Raw genomic sequence first — 21650 nt, 5'->3', positions numbered from 1 at the left:
TCATTATCACAATTACAATGAGCAGATTAAAGGTCCAGAGTTCATTTCAAGTGTGCTATTTGCATTTGGAATCTGTTGCTGTCAACTCTCAAGATGAGATCCAAAGAGCTGTCACTATCAGTGAAGCAAGCCATCATTAGTTTGAAGAAACAAAACAAACCCATCAGACAGATAGCAAAAACATTAGGCGTGGCCAAAACAACTGTTTGAAACATTCTTAAAAAGAAGGAACACACCGGTGAGCTCAGCAACACCAAAAGACTCGGAAGACCACGGTAAACAACGTCCCCCTGGTAGCCTGCTCAAGGCCCAGGGGGACGTTTTGGCCGGCATCATCATCATGTATCCTTTGATGGGATGTGTATATTTTGCCACCCGGTAACCCTTTAACCTCCGCCTCCCCTATAAAACATCTCTAGCTAAGTATTGCTCCATTTATATTATCGCCTTGGTATCATTGTTCACATCTGTATCATGGTCGGACTATGTCCAAATGTCTACCTACCTCCTGATGAGCCTGCCTTGTTTCAGGTGAAACGCGTCGAGGTCTGTGTACTAAGATGTGCATATTAAAAACGTGCGTATTATCTATTAGAAAGGATTGGTGATTATCCCATAATCTGGACCACCCCCTCCACTCTCTTTGTATTTGCAACATCTGTGATTGGTTTTCTGAGAGGGCAGGTGGTGATCCCATATATCTGGACCACCTTCCACTTTCGGTATATCGTCTTTTTTAACCGTTTCGTTGTGACTAATATTCTTCCCTGGTTAGGGTTGATCTAGGGATTTAATAGTCTTAGGTTCGGGGACAGGGAACCCCCACCATCAGGGGGTGACCCTGGGCTGAGCAGATAGTAGGGCTGATAGGGTAAGCATGTGTCTGCCCTGCCCTCTCTCAGACTGTCCTTTTTTGGCGTCTTTCTCAAACCGTCAAGTCTATAGACAGTATTGTGTCACCAGTGTATGTCCAGTCTAGGGGTCACTACTCCCCTATCAAAAGAAATGTATATTTAATCCTTTTGAATTGTAGTACACTTGTTGGTATATACATACCTATACCCGCACTATCACAAATAAAGGTATTTTTAAAAGTCACTAATTCTAAAAGTAATGTTTTGAAAACTCGTGTGATAAGAAATTTAGAAAAATCTAATTATTAGGCAATTGTTGTATGAACCCTGTTAGCCATTCAGCCTCATCAAGTCCATAGGCGGCCTGTTTGCTTTTAGAGCGGCTTGAGTCCTCGATCCCAGCTCAAACCTCAAATCCCAGCACACCCCTAAGTTCACAGCACACAGACTCCTGAGCTCCACTATCAGAAGGAGGTAAATCCACACACCAGCAGTGCTGGCTGGTTTTTACGTCTGGCAAAACCCGGCCTGGAACATGGGGAGTAGTCACCCACCCAACACTTTGATTACTCCCAGTAAGAGCGGTCCCAGATCAGCTATAACAGCCATGCCAAATCTTTAGTTTAGTGTCAATTAGCAATAGCTGCTGCTGACACATAAAATACCGACTCTTACCTCGGTGACACATACTTTTCATCCATGATGATTCCAGGTACCTTCTTACAACATACACACTGCATATGTTATACAGTATAAAAGATGCAGTCTCAATATATGTGAGATAGGAGGTATAAAAGATGCAGTGGGTACAGATATATAGTATATCCAGCAGTGTAATGATACAGTATGTGAAGTACAAGGTGAACTTATTACCTCATACCTTACATATCAGAACACTGCTGGAAAGTTTACATATCTGTAGCCACTGCATCTACTATACTGTATAATATGCAGCGTGTATATATATATATATATATATATATATATATATATATATTTGTGGTCAAGGCTACGGCCAAGGGGAAGGCTGGAAACCCTAAGGAGATAACAGTAAGACTAACCTAACCTAACTGGACATGTCTTAGATGACCTGACTGAATGGCTGATGATGTGCCCTTTGCCATTGCCGTGGGTAGGCCAATAAGGGGGCATACCCTGTGGAAATAGAAAGAGAAGGGGGGGAGGGTGGGGCACCTGAGAACTCACACCCGTGGGTGAGGCCGTGCCTCGTTTATGAAGTGCCTCCGCCCCTCCCACAAATACAGGCTGACTCATCAGCCTTAACTACTTGTGGTCAAGGCTTCGGCGAATGGGAAGCCTGGAAACCCTAAGGAGATAACACTAAGACTAACCTAACCTAACTGGACGTGTCTTAGATGACCTGACTGAATGGCTGATGATGTGCCCTTTGCTATTGCTGTGGGTAGGCCTATAAGGGTACAAAAACCAGGCTGTGTAGTATAGGAAAGAACCTAATTGACATGTGCAACCAAATCACAAAGCCAAACTGCGAAGAGCGACAGAATTCTTTGCATGGGGGTTCGGAGTGTGTCGGCAAAACAAGAACGCTGAGGTCCCATCTTGCTGATGACGTGGCCTGAGACATGCTGCGTTGACACTGCAGATGCTACCCGAATGTAGAATGAGTGATCTGAAATGGCATTGGGGTTGGAACCTGGTCTAGCCGCTAGGGAACGGACATGGGAGAATTGAGATAAGGTGATGGCTCGGACTTTGAATGGAAGTAGTGGGCTATCCGTGGCGGAGTCACCCAGAACCCACAATAAACTATTGGAAAACCTTAACTGGGCACCAACACAAAACAACCGGAAGTACTTGGCCTCCCCTGGTGGACTGACCTGCGATGTTTTGAAAGAGCAGAGATGCAATGTGAAATGGACATTGCACCATGCTGACTGACGCTTGGTTAAGCTTTGGTGCTATCAAAAGTACTAGTGAATTGCCTGGTCTCAGGAACTGAGAAAACCGAGATACATGGCCGCCTTATGCAGGAATGGGGGAATGGGGCCCAAAAAGGATTACCATTTAGGGAGGAAGAAAGATTCGTGAATGGTTCCCCTGATATTGGCTGTCTGCTTGAGACAGTCCCTCCACTGTTCTTCTGCATGCCCCTAAGGGTTACTTTTATCACTAGAGACGGCAAGACCGACCTACTAACTGTATCTTCTACCGTGAAGAAAAGCTGGACAATTTAACTGTGTTGTAAAAGAGTCTAAGGCCAGTATGGCAATAAGCTAAGAAGGTCATAATAAACAAGGTCCTGTCAATGTCCTCCCGTGGGTGAAGGAGTGCAAATTTGCTATAAATGCTCCAGGCGGTTTTGTAATTTCTAACCGTATTAACAGACCAAGACATTTGAACAAGAGACTTGGCTGAAGAGATGTATGCCTTTTGACCGTGATCAGAGACTGAAATGCAGGAGAGGATAGCCCTACTTGTTCCTTCCCCTGCATGACCTGTAAGAAAGCATGGAGAATTAAAAACAAGTCAAAGCAGCTGTGGCAAAATTCTTTTTTTTTTTTTTTTTTCTACTTCTTGGACCCTGGATGGAAGGGGCGACCGGGACATTGAGTTCTGAAACGCTTGTAGCGGGGGAGCAACAGACATTAGGGATTTAAAAAGTGAACCTGAAGAACGTGACAGGCAACAGACATTTGATAAACATAAACTTGAATAAACGTAACAGTCAATGGACATTCCGGATTAATAAATGTAAGCTTGAATAATGTAAACAGGCAACAGACATTAGAAATTTAAAAAACTCAAGCCTAAGTAATGTAAACAGGCAACAGACATTAGAAGTTAGTAAGCGTAAGCCTGAATAACGTAAACAGGCAACAGATATTGGTAGTTAGTAAACGTAAGCCTGAATAACGTAAACAGGCAACAGACATTAGAAGTTAGTAAACGTAAGCCTGAATAACGTAAACAGGCAACAGACATTGGTAGTTAGTAAACGTAAGCCTGAATAACGTAAACAGGCAACAGTAATCAATTAACGCAAGCCTGAATAACGTAAACGCATTCAGCCCTTCCAAATAACGCTGAAGGTTCTGTCGCCTACTCACACCTGAGGAAGGTGTTTCACTTGTGCGTGTAGCTGGCACAGTTAGACCATGTCCTCTCCCTGCAACAGGAGCTCCACCAACACCAGCAGCACCACGACCAGGGCCACGTCCCTTATTTGACGCTCTCCTCATTCTTTGCGTTCACCTACCAAACTAAGAGATGGTTTATGTCAGGCGACAATGTAACCCCCGATTGTCAAAAATTTAGTTTACTGACAATAAGGATGTGCCGGTGTCATAAAGAGAAAACATTTCTTGAGGTCACACAATAGTGTGACATTCAAATTTTATACAATTACTTCACAGTCACAAAAATGTTTAATTTGTCAGCCAACAATGTAACAACAGTATTTAACGGCTGTATTGGACTGTCGGAAATGCAGCAAAGGCTGCAAATGTAGTATCTAGCACAAAATGGGTGTTTTTTTTAAAACCACAATATAACAGCAGTATTTATCGCTTAAATTGGACTGTCAAAAATGCAGCAAAGGCCATAAATGTAGTATCTAGCACAAAATTGGTGTTTTTTTAAACTACAATATAACAGCAGTATTTAATGGCTGTATTGGACTGTCAGAAATGCAGCAAAAGCCGCAAATGTAGTATGTAGCACAAAATGGGTGTTTTTTTAAAACCACACTATAACAGCAGTTTTTGCCAGTTGTATTGGACTGTGAGAAATGCAGCCCAGGCCGCAAAGTTACTTTATGGGAAAAAATATATGATTTTTTCACCCACAGTGGAACAGATGGATTTACTGATTCTATTTCACTACCAGATTTGCAGTGCAGGCCGCAAAGGTACTTTATGGGGGAAAAAAATATGATTTTTTCACCCACAATTACAGATGGATTTAACAGATTTTCTTTCACTATCACAAATGCAGTGCAGGGCACAAATGTACTTTTTAGCAACAAAAAAAAAATATTGTTTCCCCAGAATCTAACAGATGGATTTACTTGGATTGTACTTTACAGAAAAAATATTGAATATGTCACCCTCTGGGTCCCTGAACTCACAGAGGGATTACCTATATTATTTTCCCTTCCTCTGGCACATATGGGTGCACTGAACTTGCACAAAATGGCCACCGACGCCCACCTAACTAACAGATGGATAAAACTTTTTTTTCTGTGTCACTGGGCTCAGGGCAGGGTACAAAAATGTTGCATTGCACCTACAAAATAAAATTGCTGTAGATCGCAGAGTAAACAACAAATTCTAATATCAGATTCTTTCCTAGTTCTCCCTCACAGCAGCAGCATCCTATCCCTACACTAATAAGAGCAGAGTGACGTGCAGCGCTATGTGACTCCAGCTTATATAGAGTCTGGGTCACATGCTGCAATGGCCAATCACAGCCATGCCATTAGTAGGCATGGCTGTGATGGCTTCTAAGGGCACACGAGTTAAACGCTTGTTGATTTTCTGCCCTGCAGCCTTTCAAAAAGCACGATTAAATCTCTAAACACCGAACTCGAACCTGAACTTTTACTGAACTTTACAGTTTGGGCCCGCTCAACCCTAGTAGGCACTATGGAGGGGCTATGAATGCGATATTAGAGTGCAATTTAGATTATTGCTATGGAGCACAGTCATTTCTATGCATGCCCCTGTATCTTAGTATAACTTTATCTAGACTAGGCATTTCAGTTCTTGACACCAATTAACAATAACAGATAATTAAATGTTTCTCTTTTTTGTTTATTTTTTAAGAATAATAATCCACCAGTACACAGCTTTGATTGGATAACATTATACAACATTCTTTTTTTGCTGAATATGCCATACTTACAGCATTTTGTCACAGTTATTCACAACATGCCCTTGAGGATTAAATGTATAGTGACTTTCAAACAGACTGATTTATCATATCTAGTATATATATATATATATATATATATATATATATATACATACAATTTCTTCTAAGCCTGCCAAACAGTAAAGATAAAAGCAGAGATTTCTCCAATTGTAATTCCCTCAAGCAGGCTGAATGTTTAGAGCATACAAACTGGCTTGTTTCTGAAAAATGAAATTCTGCTCCATGACTTATTAATAAGAAGTACAAATGTCAACCCCATATAGCAACTCAAAAAACAAAATCAACCAGAATTCAGGATATTTATTCATATAATTTTACTTATTAAATGTGTCATCAAACTATTCTTATAAATGAATATGAATGAACTATTATAGAAAGCCACACACTTAGTAGCCATGTTATTGCGTTCAGTTTTCTCACTTTGGAAAAGCCTACAGTTTTATGAGCATTGATTCAGCTCATTGTTGGAAATATTCCTTAGGGTGGTTTCATACATAGCATTTTTTATTTTTTTTTACTCTGTAGTTTTTATGATCCCACGGAAACAGTAGCATGTAAACTTTTCAGACCACCAGCTGTCTGCACCAACAACAATCTCACACTCAAAATCTTTCCAATAAAAGTCGGTACAACTACAGAACCAATTGACCATATCTGAATGCAATTATCTGTTATATATCATGTAGTAACTTTAACATTGAAGAACGGTATTTGTCCACTGAGAGTTCTCCTTAAAGTGTAAGGTGATTTAACCCTTCCCAACATCTGCCACACATGTATGGATTTTTTAGCGGGAGCCTAGATGACTACAGCCAATGGGTTCCTGTTGTTTTACTCACCAGACATCTGGGTACAGAATTTAAACCTCTTGGATGCCATGGTCTATTGTGACCATGGTATCTGAGTTGTCAATTCCCAGTAACCAAAGTTTCCCCCGTGTTTGTGGGAGCACCTCCTCCGATATGGCTTGTCACCGAGCCTCAGGCACCCGGCATGGTTTTAATCAGACTTTTGCCTGAGGCTCAGTGACAATGTCATGCTGGATTATGGAAGTGCGTCCAGGGAGGTCCGAGAACACATCCATGTTCCAACTAAAGAATTCCCTGGCCTTCTGAGTCTGTTTAGAGGAGAGGCTGTCAGCAATTTTTACTGTGGCAGCCGCCTCTTTTGAATCAGACAGAGGGGCCGGTACCTCTTCTCCCAGAAAACCCGGCCGCGGGCTATCTTCTGTACAGGTTTCCCTATCTTTCCACGGTTTGAGTAAATTCACATGGTAAACCTGCTCCTGCTTTCGCCGCCCTGGCTGGTGTACCTTGTAGTTTACATCTCCAATATTCTTGAGTACCTCGTAGGGCCCCTGACACCTAGCCAGGAACTTACTGTCCACGGTCAGCACCAGAACCAAAACCCCATCACCCGGGTTAAAGATCCAGACCCAAGCCTGCTGATTATAGACCCGACTCTAGGCTTGCTGAGCTGCCTCCATATGCTCCCTAACAAGACGCAACTCTGTCTCTATCTGATCTTGCATCTGGGTAACATACTCAATGACACTTTTATGTTGAGTGGGTTGTTGTTCCCACGCCTCTTTGGCCAAGTCCAGGAGACCGCAAGGGTGTCTGCCATGAAGCAGTTTGAAGGGCGAGAACCCAGTAGAGGCCTGGGGTACCTCTCACACTGCGAACATGATATATGGCAGATGGAGGTCCCAGTCCTTCTCATCTTTAGACACTACCTTTTTCAACATATTTTTAAGCTTTTTGTTAAATCCATTCTACCAGACCGTCTGTTTACGGATTGTAAATGGATGTCCGTGGTTGTTTTATGTGCAGCAACTTATAGAGTTCACTCATCACCTTGGACATAAAAGGGGTCTGTCAGGACTTGAACCCAGGGACTTCTGTGTCTCAGGTGGCAGATCTTCCAACTGAGCTATTCTGCTTTCTGGACAGCTCTTGTGCTGAACCTATTCCTAGTTTCTGTGCCTCTAGTTTCGGTTCCAGCCTCCCTGGTTTGCTGGTTTGCTCCACCCTGTTCCATGATTGAACATCCTATTTAAGCCCAGCCTTGCACTTCCTGCCTTGCGAGATTATTGTGCTCCTAGCCTGTAATCAAGCTAGTCTCTCCTACTCCTGCTTGCTGATGTTATTCTGTGCATCGACCACTGGCTTCCTTCTGACTATGGCATTTGCCTTCTCCTGCTTGCTGATGTTATTCTGCGCATCGACCACTGGCTTCCTTCTGACTACGGTATTTGCCTTATCCTGCTTACTGACGTTATTCTGTGCATCGACCATTGGCTTCCTTCTAACTATGGTATTTGCCTTCTCATGCTTGCTGACGTTATCATGTGCATCGACCACTGGCTTCTTTCTGACTACGCTACCCCAGGTAGTTGTTATAAAGACTCCAAACCAGACCTGGACCGTTACAGAATAATCTCGCCCAAAAATGGAGTTTGTTATGACCACCTTGAGGCAACAAGTGGCTGAGCTTCAAGAATTTGGTTCTACTTAGCAAGAAAAATTTTCAAAGTTACAAACCCTAGTGCTGGATCAACAACAATTTCAAAAATCAAAAATTTGAACTGCAAAAACAACTTCTGCATATGCACAACACAGGTTCAGATTGAAATACCCGTATGCCTCTGCCATCAAAGTTCAATGAGGATTGTCACCAGTACCGAGGATTCCTTAATCAATGCCGCATATACTTTCAAATACAACCTGCTCCTTTTACTAGTGATAGGAAAAAAGTGCTATTTATCATCAATCTTCTGACAGATGAAGCTCTTGCATGGGCCTCCCCTTATGTGGAAAAGAACTGTGTCCTCCTCAATGGATCAGATTTTTGATGATCCTAATCGTTGTGCCACAGCTGAGACCAAATTGCATAATCTTCGACAAGGACGTCGCTCAGTTGCTGAATACACAGCGGAATTTCCACATGGAATCTAGCAGCCCAAAGCAGTCAATTTCGAGAAGGATTATCAGAGCTAGTAAAGGATGAGCTTACCAGAATTGAGGCTCCTGATGATTTGGAGGATTTTATTCAACTGTGCATCAGAATTGATCAGAGACTTACTGAACGTAGAAAAGAGAGACTGCGGATATTTGGAAACAGACCCACCTACTCTTTTTTAGTCACTCAGCATTGAGCACACAGCAAAAGACTGAATCCTTACCAGAACCTATGCAGATTGATGTCATCCGAAAACCTCTTAGTGCGGGGAGAAAAAGAGGCGCCGTACAGAAAATCTGTGCCTCTATTGACATTATGCCATTAACTGTCCCAACAGGTTTCAAAGGTCTATAGCCTGCACTAGTGCTAAGTCAGATAGCAATCTTGAACTTTCTGAACTGTCGTATTCATTTAAGCAGACCATCTCATCTATAACCAAAGACAAAAACAAAATGTATTCATCATCTTCTCATTTTGTCATTCTGATACAGGTCATAATTGGGAACCAGAAAATGCAATGCTCTGCCATGTTAGATTCTGGGGCAGGGGGGAATTTCATGGACTTGCAATTTGCGCTTGATAATAACATTGCGCGTAGAACAAAATCCGTGCCAATTGATAAGGAAACTGTTGATGGATCACCTTTATCATCTGGTCCTGTAACTCACGAGACAATTGAACTTGTAATCTGTATTGAACCTGATCATCATGAAACTATTAGTTTTCATTTGCTTTATTCTCCCAAGTTTCCAGTTATTTTAGGAATTCCGTGGTTTGCTATCCATAATCCTTCTAATAACTGGGAATCAAGGACTGTTACATTTCCTTCTGAATACTGCAAGGACAATTGTCATATACAGTAAGTTTATCCATCAATAAACAAATAAAAGTTTCCAAAATTTCTTATCAGAGTTATGATAAATTGCCACCTCAATATGAACAGTTTAGTGATATTTGCAGCAGGAAAAAAGAGGATAAACTACCTCCTCATCATCCCTACGATTGTCCCATCGAGTTGCTTCCTTGAGCTACTATTCCTTTTGGCAGAATTTGGCAGATTTTCTCTGAACCAGAATTAAAAGAGAATACTTAGATGAAAATTTAATAAAAGGCATCATTCAACCTTCTTCATCCCCAGCTGGGGCACCTTTGTTCTTTGTAGAAAAAAAGAGACTCAACCTTGAGACCATGCATTGACTACAGAGAACTAAATAAGATAACTATTAAAAATCGTTATGCTCTTCCCCTAATTCCTGAGTTGCTGGAAATGCTCCAGTCTGCTAATATTTTTACCAAACTTGAATTAAGAGGGGCCTATAATCTTATACACATTCATCCAGGGAATGAGTGGAAGACCGCCTTTAGAACTAGATACGGACATTTCGAATATCTGGTTATGCCATTTGGCCTCGCTAATGCTATTGCAACATTTCAACATTTTGTTAATGATATGTTTCAAAACTTCTTAGACCAATTTTTTGTGTACCTTGATTACATTTTTATATTTTCAGACACCTTGGAGGAACATCGCAGACATGTTCAGTTAGTCTTGGAACATGTCCTGGAAAATAATCTTTATATCAAACTGGAAAAACGTGAATTCGAACAAATAAAAATCCAATTTCTTGGATATATCATCTCTCCAGAAGATCTGAGTATGGATCCTAGTAAAATCAAAGCTGTAATAGATTGGCCCACTCCAATAAATCTTAAAGAGGTTCAGCGATTTATAGGGTTTGAAAATTTCTACAGGAGATTAATAAAAGACTTTTCTAAAATCATCTTACCAATCACTTTACTCACAAAGAAAATACTCCTCTGGATGGTCTCCAGAGGCACAAGTTGCTTTTGACCAGCTAAAAACTCTCTTTACCTCTGCACACATACTGGTCCATCCAAATCCTGAATTGCCTTTTGTGGTTGAAGTAGATGCCTCAGACTCTGATGTAGGACATGTCCTGTCTCAATGAGTTGGAGACAAGCTGCAACTCCATTCATGTGCTTTTCTTTCCCATAACATGTCATCGACAGAAAGAAATTATGACATAGGAAACAAAGAACTGTTGGCCATTAAAGTTGTTTTCTCTGAGTGGAGACTTCTTTTGGAAGGAGCTAATCACCCAGTGACTGTCCTTACTGACCACAATAATTTAGAGTTCATCCGTACAGCTAAGAGACTGTCTGCAAGACAAGCAAGATGGGCCTTGTTTTTCTCTAGATTTAATTTCATAATTTCTTATCGGCCAGGTTCAAGAAATGGCAAAGCTGATGCCTTGTCCAGGAATCTTGCTGAACCACAGGAGGGGTCTAAAACAGAGTCTACTATATTATCTTCCCAAAATTTTGTAGGAATACTGGACTCTAAATAACTTTTAACCATGTTCAGAGAGGGATACCAGAATGACTCTTTTCTCAACCATCCTTCCAAAGATGTGGAACACAGGGGTTTGGAAGCAGGAACACAGAATATATGTCACTGAATCTGCTCGACTTGAGTTCCTCAAATTGGTCCACGATTCTAAAATTGCAGGGCATCTTGGAGTTATGAAAACGTACGACCTGCTGCTTTGTTCATTTTGTTGGCCTAATTGTAAGAACCATGTTAGAAAATATGTTTCCTCCTGTTTAACATGTGTACGAAACAAGAAACTGCGATCTCCTCCTCTAGGTCTTCTCCAACCACTTCCAGTTCCATCCAGGCCTTAGGGATCAATTTCCATGGATTTTATTGTGGACCTTCATCCTTCTAAAGCAATGACTACCATCCTTGTTGTTGTGGACCGACTCACAAAGATGGCCCATTTCATTCCAATTAGAAGAATTCCAAACTTCAAAATTAATGATTAAGGAAATATTTAGTTTGCATGGAATTTCTGACAATGTAATTTCAGATAGAGGTGTTCAATTAACATCAAGATGTTGAAAGAATGTCTGTACAGCCTTAGGAGTTATAGTTAATTTGTCTTCTGCTTTTTATCCTCAGTCCAGTTGCCAGACGGAAAGAACAAACCAAACTCTGGAACAATGCCTCCACTGTTTTATTTTCTACCTTCAAGATGATTGGGTGAACTATTTACCAACATCAGAATTTGCATACAACTCTAAACATAGTGCTACATCTCAAAGTCAATTTTTTTCGAACTTTGGCTTACATCCAGTATTTATTCCTAACCTTCCTCTTCCTCTATTCCTGCTGTTACTCACAGACTAACGAAATTGCAAGTATCCCAGAAGAAACTAATAGCGATGCTACAAGAAGCCCAAGAAGACTATAAGAAAGCAGCTGGTAAACATTACAAAGTTCCTCCCACCTTTTTAAGTTGATGATAAGGTTTGGCTATCTACTAGAAATCTGAAAACACATGTTCCATCTCCAAAATTGGATAAAAAATTCATAGGACCTTTCCAGATCTCTGAACAAGTTAATCAAGTTGCATTCCGTCTCAAACTTCCTAACAAATTTAAAATACACCCTGTGTTCCAGGTTTCATTGCTCAAGCCAATTAACAAAAACACCTTTCCAGGAAGAAATCAGCCGCCTCCTGCACCAGTAAAAGTCCAAGGGGAGGAAGAATACATTGTTGAAAGAATTTGGGACTCTAGAATTTTCAGAGGACAAGTGCAATGGAAGGGTTATGGACCAGAAGAGAATTAATGGGAACCAGAAAGCAATGTTCACACCCCTAGGCTTACAAAGGCATTCCATGACAGACATCCAGAAAAACCAGCTCCTAAGATGTCCAGAGGCCATCCTGAAAGGAAGGGACTACTGTCAGGACTCAAACCCAGGGACTCCCATGTCCCAGGTGGCAGTTCTTCCAACTGAGCTATTGTGCTTTCTAGACAGCTCCTGTGCTGAACTTATGCCTAGTTTCTGTGCCTCTAGTTTCGGTTCCTGCCTCCCTGGTTTGCTCCACCCTGATCCATAGTTGAACATCCTATTTAAGCCCAGCCTTGCACTTCCTGCCTTGTGAGATTATGCTCCTAGCCTGTAATCAAGCTAGTCTCGCCTGCTTGCTGACTTTATTCTGTGCATCGACCACTGGCTTCTTTCTGACTATGGTATTTGCCTTCTCCTGCTTGCTGACGTTATCCTGTGCATCGACTACTGGCTTCCTTCTGACTATGTTACCCCAGGTAGTTGCTATAAAGACTCCTAACCAGACCTGGACCGTTACAGGGTCCCTTGGTCAGTCAGAACCTCTTTAGGTAGTCCTACTCGGGAAAACATCTCCATTAACTCCTTAGCTATGAGTTTGGCAGAGGAATATCCGGGTACTGAGTGGCGTAGTCTAGAATGACTAAGATGTGTTGATGCCCTCTGGCGGACATCGGTACTGGGCCTATGAGGTCCATAGCTATTTGGTCAAACGGTACTTTGATAATCGGGAGCGGTACTAGGGGACTACGGAAATGTGGCTGGGGGCTAGTTATCTGGCAGGTCGGGCAAGAATTGCAAAACTCTTCCGCTTCTTTAAATATGCTTGGCCAAAAAAAACGCTGTAGAATACGATCCTGAGTTTTCTGCGGCCCCAGGCGACCCCCGAGAATGTGTTGGTGGGCTAGATCTAACACATGCTTGCGATAAGCCTTGGGGACCAACAACTGTTCAATAGGCTCACCCCATAGTTGGTTTACCCAATACAACATATCTTGATGAACCACAAAACAGGGAAACACTGACTCTGCCCCAGGTTGTTGTGGTTCACCATCTACTAATAACACTTTTTCCCAGGCGGGGGATAGGTTTGGGTCCTGACATTGGGCGGTACCCAAATTATCCCGGGAGACATTGAGGTCTGCCAATTCAGGACCCGGCAGAAAGTCCGCCACGTCTCCTACCATCACACTTAGTGGGGTTGTCTCCCCCTCTTCCACCAAACTGGCGGTCACCCCTAACCCTGGCCCTGTGGTCTCAGGTTCCCAGGGTTCTGGTCTCCCCATTTCCTGAGCTGGGCCACTCTGCTAGGGATACCCCTATCTCATGGGTATCAGTCACTCTCATAGCAGGCCACAGTGCAAGGAAGCCCGGGAAGTCTCTCCCTATTATGAGTTCATAATGTAGATTTGTGGTGACAGCCCCCGTGGACCCACGGTCTATCTACTGGCCACCGTGGTTAGAGACACCACCGCGGGTAGTTTTTTAAGTCTCTGTTGATGCTCATCACCCGGAGTTTCTGGCCAGTTTACTCAGTGGACCGCACCAGGGTAGCTCTTACTAGGGTCACCAAACTCCCTGAATCCAGCAGAGCCTCCGCCGGAGTGTCTCCCACTTTCACCTGGGACAAGTTATCTAGAGACTCTGGGGTACCTGTTGTACACAGCCTCCTGGCATATAGCGACTGATGGTAGCCATAGTTAGTGTCCATGGGCTCCTGACACCGCCAGCAGACTATCGGAGCTAGGTCGGCCATGGGTACATCCCGGGTGGGTTTTATTGGCTCAAATCTCTGGGCCTGGGGTGGAAATTTCCCCTCTCCCGACAGAACCCTCCTTTTAGATTCCTGTTAGCTTCATAGCGTTCCACCAGGTCCACCATCTCAAGGGCATTGCCAGGAGACACCTGACCGATCCAGTGCTGAAGAGGGTATGGCAAAGCCCTCCAGAACATATCGGCTAATAGTCTATCCAGCATAGCCGGGGGACTTAGCACATCAAGCTGTAGCCACTTTTGCAAGAGGTGGAGTAAGTCATAATACTGGGTCCTCGTAGGCTCAGCCGGCATAAACCCCCACTGATGTACCCGCTGGGCCCAGTCCAACACATTCACCCCCAGACTTGCCAAAATCTCACCCTTTACTTTTTGGTAGTCGGCCGCTTGATCGTCTGGCAAGTCGAAATACTCCCGCTGGGAATCGGTTGCCAGGAATGCGACGACCTTAGCCCACTGGTCATGGGGTAGCTTTTCCCTGATTGCCACTTTCTCATACATCGCCAGGTAGTTTTTGATGTCATCTTAGGAATCACGTCTCGGACTGCTTTCTGGGCATCATGGACGCTTTGGGTTACTCCTGCTGTCTGCAGAGCCATCACGTGGTGTAGCAGCAACTGGTTAGTCTCCTGCTGCTGCTTATTAGCCTTGCGTTGCTGCAGGTTTGTCTCTCGCTGCTGCAGATTAGCCTCCATGAGGGCCTTCACAACAGCCTCCATTTTGTCATGGGGCACTGGTTGTAATACAGCTGGTTTAATGTACGACATACAACCGTGTCTGAAAAATGCAGAAACCAAAAATATTGGTGTTCACACCAGTCTTACTGCTCTTGCTCGCAATTGTGGGGACTCGCTCTGGTAGACAGGATTAGCAGACGCAGTATAGAGGCAACAACAAGTTCTTTGGATCAAACAGTTCAGTGTTTTATTCACACTTTAGGCAAGTGACAAAACAAGCAGTCATATTCAAACAAAAAGTCACCTTGCGGTGTTGGTGTTAATTCACACCATGCGGCAATTCTGCCTCAAAGAGTCCTTGCTGATAGTAGCACCAACCAGTTTTTACGCCAAACAGGTAGCAAGCCTTCATCCAGACACAAGTCTCCCAGATCCCAACACAGAGACATGGCTTTTGAGCCCAGCTGCTTGTACGGACAGCCAGGTGCTGCCAAAACCTGGACCGACATTTAAAATCCGGTCCGGTATTTGACCTCACCTGGCTGTAAATCAGCCCATCCGCACATGCTGGGAGGAAAATACCAGTTTTCCCAGACCAAACCTCTCACTGTGTAACATATAAGAAAAACAATATAAATTTTATATCTCTGTAATCCTGATTCAAGAATACAAATAAAGGGAATATGTCACCAGCGACCTTCCTCTTCAACTGTTTTCATAGACACATAGCTGTGGTTGACCTGTGTTTTTTGTTGACCTAAGGCTCTTTTCCAGCGTTGTGATGCTTTTTGTTTATAAGTAGATAAGGCCTTTGGTGCAATTATTGCATCATCATTGCTCTTGTTGCACCCAAGCTCCATGCTTTTTTTGTGGCTGGACCCTATTTTGGTGCCTTGTCACTGTCTGGCCCAGTCAATCAAAGCAACCAGGGAGAGGATAACTACAGAAATGAGTGGACTTTGGATGCAAACAAAATGCTGATGACCTCATTATAACAGAGGCCTGATTTGCCTATTAAGAAAAAATGCATAACTCTGGAAAGGGGCTTCAGATACAGAAATTTGATCCACTATTAATTTTAGGGTTTTCAGAAGTTTTAGACATTTTGAGGGAGATTATTTTCAGATAGGTGGTACAAGATAGAAGGCAAAAGTTACAGAATGGCCACAAGTCACAAGGTTTTGGAAACACAAGGAACTAGACACATAGAGGGTGATTTGTCACTTTACTGACTCTGTGACTTTTTAAATGGCACTTGCAAATCTTCCCCAAAGTACATAAGTACTAACAGAGTTAGTGCAGAACTTCTTGTTGTGGATGATGTAACAATGCCAGTTGTTCACAAGACTGCAGAACTTCATATATAGCAGTCACTATTCATGTATCTAACAGTGTCCTATGGTACTTAGATCCTCCTAAGACTTACAGTAGGGCAGAACTGTATAACCATCAGGCATTTGTAAGAGCACTTATCAAGAATGACAGGTAGTAAATATACAGTGGAAACTCATCATTCAATGACAGAAGCCAAATGACGATGGTGAATGGATGATAGCAGAAGCAGATGAATGAGTTGTCAGTCAGGTAATGAAGCAGACAGATGATGATGATTAGTGATGAGCAGGAGGTGCCATATTCGATTTGAACGAAATTGGCGAATATTCGCTTGAATATTTGTCTCATATTCTAGTTATTGCAATTAGTATGCGATTTAAATAATTGCGTATTATGATTTTAACTTAAGGCAACTTTCCTATTGGTTTGATATCTAGAATTAGCGAAGATGACGAATATGACGAATGTATTCGTCATATTCCTCAAAAGGAAGATAATGAAATATTCTCCATCTTTGTTTTAGCTCCATATTCGTCAACTTCGTTAATTCTAGCAATCAAATAGGAAAGTTGACTAGAGACAGCTAAGTTTCTAATTTGCTATGCGATAATATTACTTAGCTTTTTTTAAAAATAAATAAAATAACTTTCCTATTTGATTGCTAGAATTAGCGAAGTTGACGAATATGGAGCTAAAACGAAGATGGACAATATTTTGTTATCTTCGTTTTGAGGAATATGACGAATACATTCGTCATATTCGTCATCTTCGCTAATTCTACCAAGCCAACCATAGTAAACCAGGTCTAAGTTGAAATCGCAATGTGATTACTTCAAGTTATATTAATTGCATTGCGATTTCAACTTAGCACTGCTATATTCCATATTTGTTCGTTAACTTAGTTAATTCTAGGCTAGAATTAACTAAGTTAACGAATATGGAATATAGCAGTGCTAAGTTGAAATCGCAATGCGATTACTTCAAGTTATATTAATCGCATTGCGATTTCAACTTAGCACTGCTATATTCCATATTTGTTCGTTAACTTAGTTAATTCTAGGCTAGAATTAACTAAGTTAACGAATATGGAATATAGCAGTGCTAAGTTGAAATCGAAATACGATTACTTCAAGTTATATTAATCGCATTGCAATTTCAACTTAATTCTCACATCCGACAGTACTTTTTAGTATGGAGGCGTTCCCATGGTGATGGGGACTCTCCATGAGCACGGAAGTCGGCAGAAGCGGCAACGGGCACTGACTAGAGCAGCCAGGAAGCCAGGAATCCTCAGGACAGGTAAGAACTACACTTGGGAAGTAGGAAAGAAAAAAATATAACAATAAAAATAAAAATAAAAAAATGAATATTCGAAATAGCAAATTTATAGCACTATATTTGAAATATTTGCGAATTAGCAAAGTTCCGATAAAAAAAATTGCAATTCGAATATTCGCGCTCAACACTAATGATGATTATGTTAAAAATCTGATAATGAAGAAGATGGATAAAGATATCCAAAAATATCAAACGGACAATAACTGATCTAACTTTAGCTTTTTCTGAATCTTCCCTGAACACTAATACTCAAACCAAATACCACTGTCCCTTTCTGTCCCTGACGATATCCCTATGAAAAATTCTGATCTTAACATGAACACCAGAAGGCACTAGGACCCGGAGAATAAAACAAAATAGGTATATTCTGCATGGAACCAAACTACCCAGACAAGAGACTAATCAGCTTATTCTATGCATAGCAGTCCTCCTGACCATCAGCGATATTGGGAACTGCTGCAGAGCCCTATTTAACCCCTTCATGACACATGACATAATAGTACGTCATAGCGGCAGGTGACTTGCAGCAATTTGATGTAATGTTACGTCATGGTGATTGGGTGGCACCGCTCTGGTGCCCACCCGATCAGTGTGGGGGCCCAGCAGTCCCTGATAGCCGGGCCCCTGCTGTCTCCTTTGGCATCACTGTAAAATCTAATGCCAGTGGCTTAACCCCTTCTATGCCTTGTTCAGCGTTGACCATGGCATAAATGGTGTTTGTGGCAGGTGAGGGATCCCATCGGGTCCCCGCGCTGCGGTGACGGGGACTCGATGGGTGACAAGACAGCCCAATGCCTTGCAAGGCATTGGGACCTGCCTTCTACGGAAGCTTAGGAGATCCAGCCTGTGTATTACTCTCCCTTTTGCAACCCTACTGCCTATTTCAGTCTGTTGCGGTGCTGCAGATCCCTCAGTACTGCTGTCCTTGCTGGGTTTTCACCTTCCCATGATGGGTCAGTGACCTCATTGTCAACCACCTCCTCTTCCAATTCCTCACTCTGCTCATCCTCCTGACTTGACATAACCACAACCTCAGTGATTGACAACTGAGTCTCATCATCATCCACCTTGTGAACAAATGATTGCCGTTCACCACCGTCATCTTCTTGAGATTGTAAAGGCTCAAGAGGTTGGGAAACATGGCACAATATTTCAGGTCCCTCTTCAGGGGTGCTGGGCACGAGGGCTGAATGGGATCACTCGTTTGGCCAGCCTCTCTATGGTGGGAGGAAGGATGATCAGAGAGAGGATTCGGTCAACCAGATTCTTGGCTACAGAGACTGGACTTGGTGGAAGAGAGGGTGGTTCTTAACTGACTGGAAGCATTATCTTCATCAATCCAACTGACCAACTGTTTGCCCTGGTCCGACTTGGACAGTGTTGTTCTGCGCCGCCCAGCTAAGTTGGAGATGAAGCTGGGTATGGTGGATTATAATATATATAGATTTTTTCTGGTGCACTGAAAACAGGCACAGTTTCATTGCACCCAGGGCCACGGTCTCTGCGTGCAGCATCACGCCCACTTCCCCGTTCCTTAGTGCTTGGCTTCTTCATATTAATGGTTTTGTTTTGTCACTAGATGTGGTGCAGATTTTTTAACTATACGCTAAAGACACCGTTTTCCGATGCAGGACAGTGTATGTCACAGAACACCACAGAATATGGACATTATTTTAGGCCCAGATTAATGGAATCTGCAGTACAGACACTGTTTTCTGATGTAGTTTATATTTATATTTTTCTGTATATATGGGCCTGACAACCACACAAGGTGTTGAAGCACAGATCACGCAATTCACGGATGACACCGTTGACAGCAAAAATGTGGATAGATTATGGGGGGAAAAAAATGTGTTTTTACTGATATTCTTCCTATCTCTGCCATGAAGGTATTGCTGCACAGATGTCACAAGTCACTGCAGAGACCTATATATAGCAAAAGAATCGTTATTTCGCAAAGTATAAAAAATAAAAATTAATTTAGTACTACTTTTCTGCCACCACACACAATAGTCCTTAAAAGGAATTTTGGTCTTTGAAACGTTATTCGCTGAAATATATTGTGATCACAATCTCCCTACACTATCTGTCCCTTCCTAAGCGCAGCTCTCCCTGACTCGCAATGAGCCAAACCCGCGTGATAGGGTGCTATATAGCACCCGATGACGCGTTCTGGCCAGCCAATCACTGTAATGCCAGTAGCCAACATGTCTACTGGCATAACAGTGATGGCAGTACTTATCTGCACGTTTATTTGCTGCTTAGCAGCCGCGACACATGAGGGGAAGAGACTCAAGCATGACTCAAGCACATGTGGTACTCCCCCGAGTACCGCCATGTGCCGAGCATAGCGATGCTCGAGCCGAACAGGTATTCGGCCAAGCATGCTCGATCATCACTAATAAGTACGTCTTATTAGTCATTCTGAGGTGAACTTACATTGCGATACAACCATTTTGGGGTGTATTTGTACGAAATCGAAGTACGTATTATTAACTGTTCTGCGGTGAACTTACATTGACATTAGAGATGAGCGAATTGAAACAAAGTGGAATTCGATCCGAATTTCAGGAAAAATTTGATTTGTACCTAACCTGAATTTCCTCGCGCTTGGTGGTAACGAATCGCATTTTTTCCTAAAATGGCTGCTGCACATGTGAGAACATGGAGAAAGGAACTCTGGGAAGGCGGATTCACCCATAATGTATATAAAAAATACATAATGAGTGCACACGGAGTCCTCTGCCCCGGCTCTGAGCAGCAGCAGCTATCCGCCTCCATTTTTTTTTACATACAAAAAATAATATACAGTGGGATGCGAAAGTTTGGGCAACCTTGTTAATCGTCATGATTTTCCTGTATAAATCGTTGGTTGTTACGATGAAAAAGGTCAGTTAAATATTTCATATAGGAGACACACACAGTGATATTTGAGAAGTGAAATGAAGTTTATTGGATTTACAGAAAGTGTGCTATAATTGTTTAAACAATATTAGGCAGGTGCATAAATTTGGGCACCACAAAAAAGAAATGAAATCAATATTTAGTAGATCCTCCTTTTGCAGAAATTACAGCCTCTAATCGCTTCCTGTAGATTCCAATGAGAGTCTGGATTCTGGTTGAAGGTATTTTGGACTATTCCTCTCTACAAAACATCCTTAGTTCATTCAGGTTTGATGGCTTCCAAGCATGGACAGCTCTCTTTAAGTCACACCACAGATTTTCAGTTATATTCAGGTCTGGGGACTGAGATGGCCATTCCAGAACGTTGTACTTGTTCCTCTGCATAAATGCCTTAGTGGATTTTGAGCAGTGTGTAGGGTCGTTGTCTTGTTGAAAGATTCAGCCCCGGCGCAGCTTCAGCTTTGTCACTGATTCCTGGACATTGGTCTCCAGAATCTGCTGATACTGAATGGAATCCATGTGTCCCTCAACTTTGACAAGATTCCCAGTCCCTGCACTGGCCACACAGCCCCACAGCATGATGGAACCACCACCATATTTTACTGTAGGTAGCAGGTGTTTTTCTTGGAATGCTGTGTTCTTTTTCCTCCATGCATAACGCCCCTTGTTATGGCCAAATAACTCAATTTTAGTTTCCTCAGTCCACAGCACCTTATTCCAAAATGAAGCTGGCTTGTCTAAATGTGCTTTAGCCCACCTCAAGCGGCACTTTTTGTGCTGTGGGTGGAGAAAATGCTTCCTCTGCATCACTCTCGCATACAGCATCTCCTTGTGTAAAGTGCGCCGAATGGTTGAACGATGCACAGTGACTCCATCTGCAGCAAGATGATGTTGTAGGTCTTTGGTGCTGGTCTGTGGGTTGACTCTGACTGTTCTCACCATTTGTCGCTTCTGTCTATCCAAGATTTTTCTTGGTCTGCCACTTCGAGCCTTAACATAAACTGAGCCTGTGGTCTTCCATTTCCTCAATATGTTCCTAACTGTGGAAACAGACAGCTAAAATCTCTGAGACAGCTTTCTGTATCCTTCCCCTAAACCATGATGGTGAACAATCTTCGTCTTTAGGTCATTTGAGAGTTGTTTTGAGACCCCCATGTTGCTACTCTTCAGAGAAAATTAAAAGAAGAGGGAAACTTACAATTGACCCCTTAAATACTCTTTATCATAATTGGACTC

Source organism: Bufo gargarizans, chromosome 3 (genome assembly GCF_014858855.1).
Source record: "Bufo gargarizans isolate SCDJY-AF-19 chromosome 3, ASM1485885v1, whole genome shotgun sequence".
Classification (NCBI taxonomy): Eukaryota; Metazoa; Chordata; class Amphibia; order Anura; family Bufonidae; genus Bufo; species Bufo gargarizans.
The sequence above is the reverse complement of the archived record's forward strand: the minus strand, read 5'-3'. Positions refer to the sequence as shown.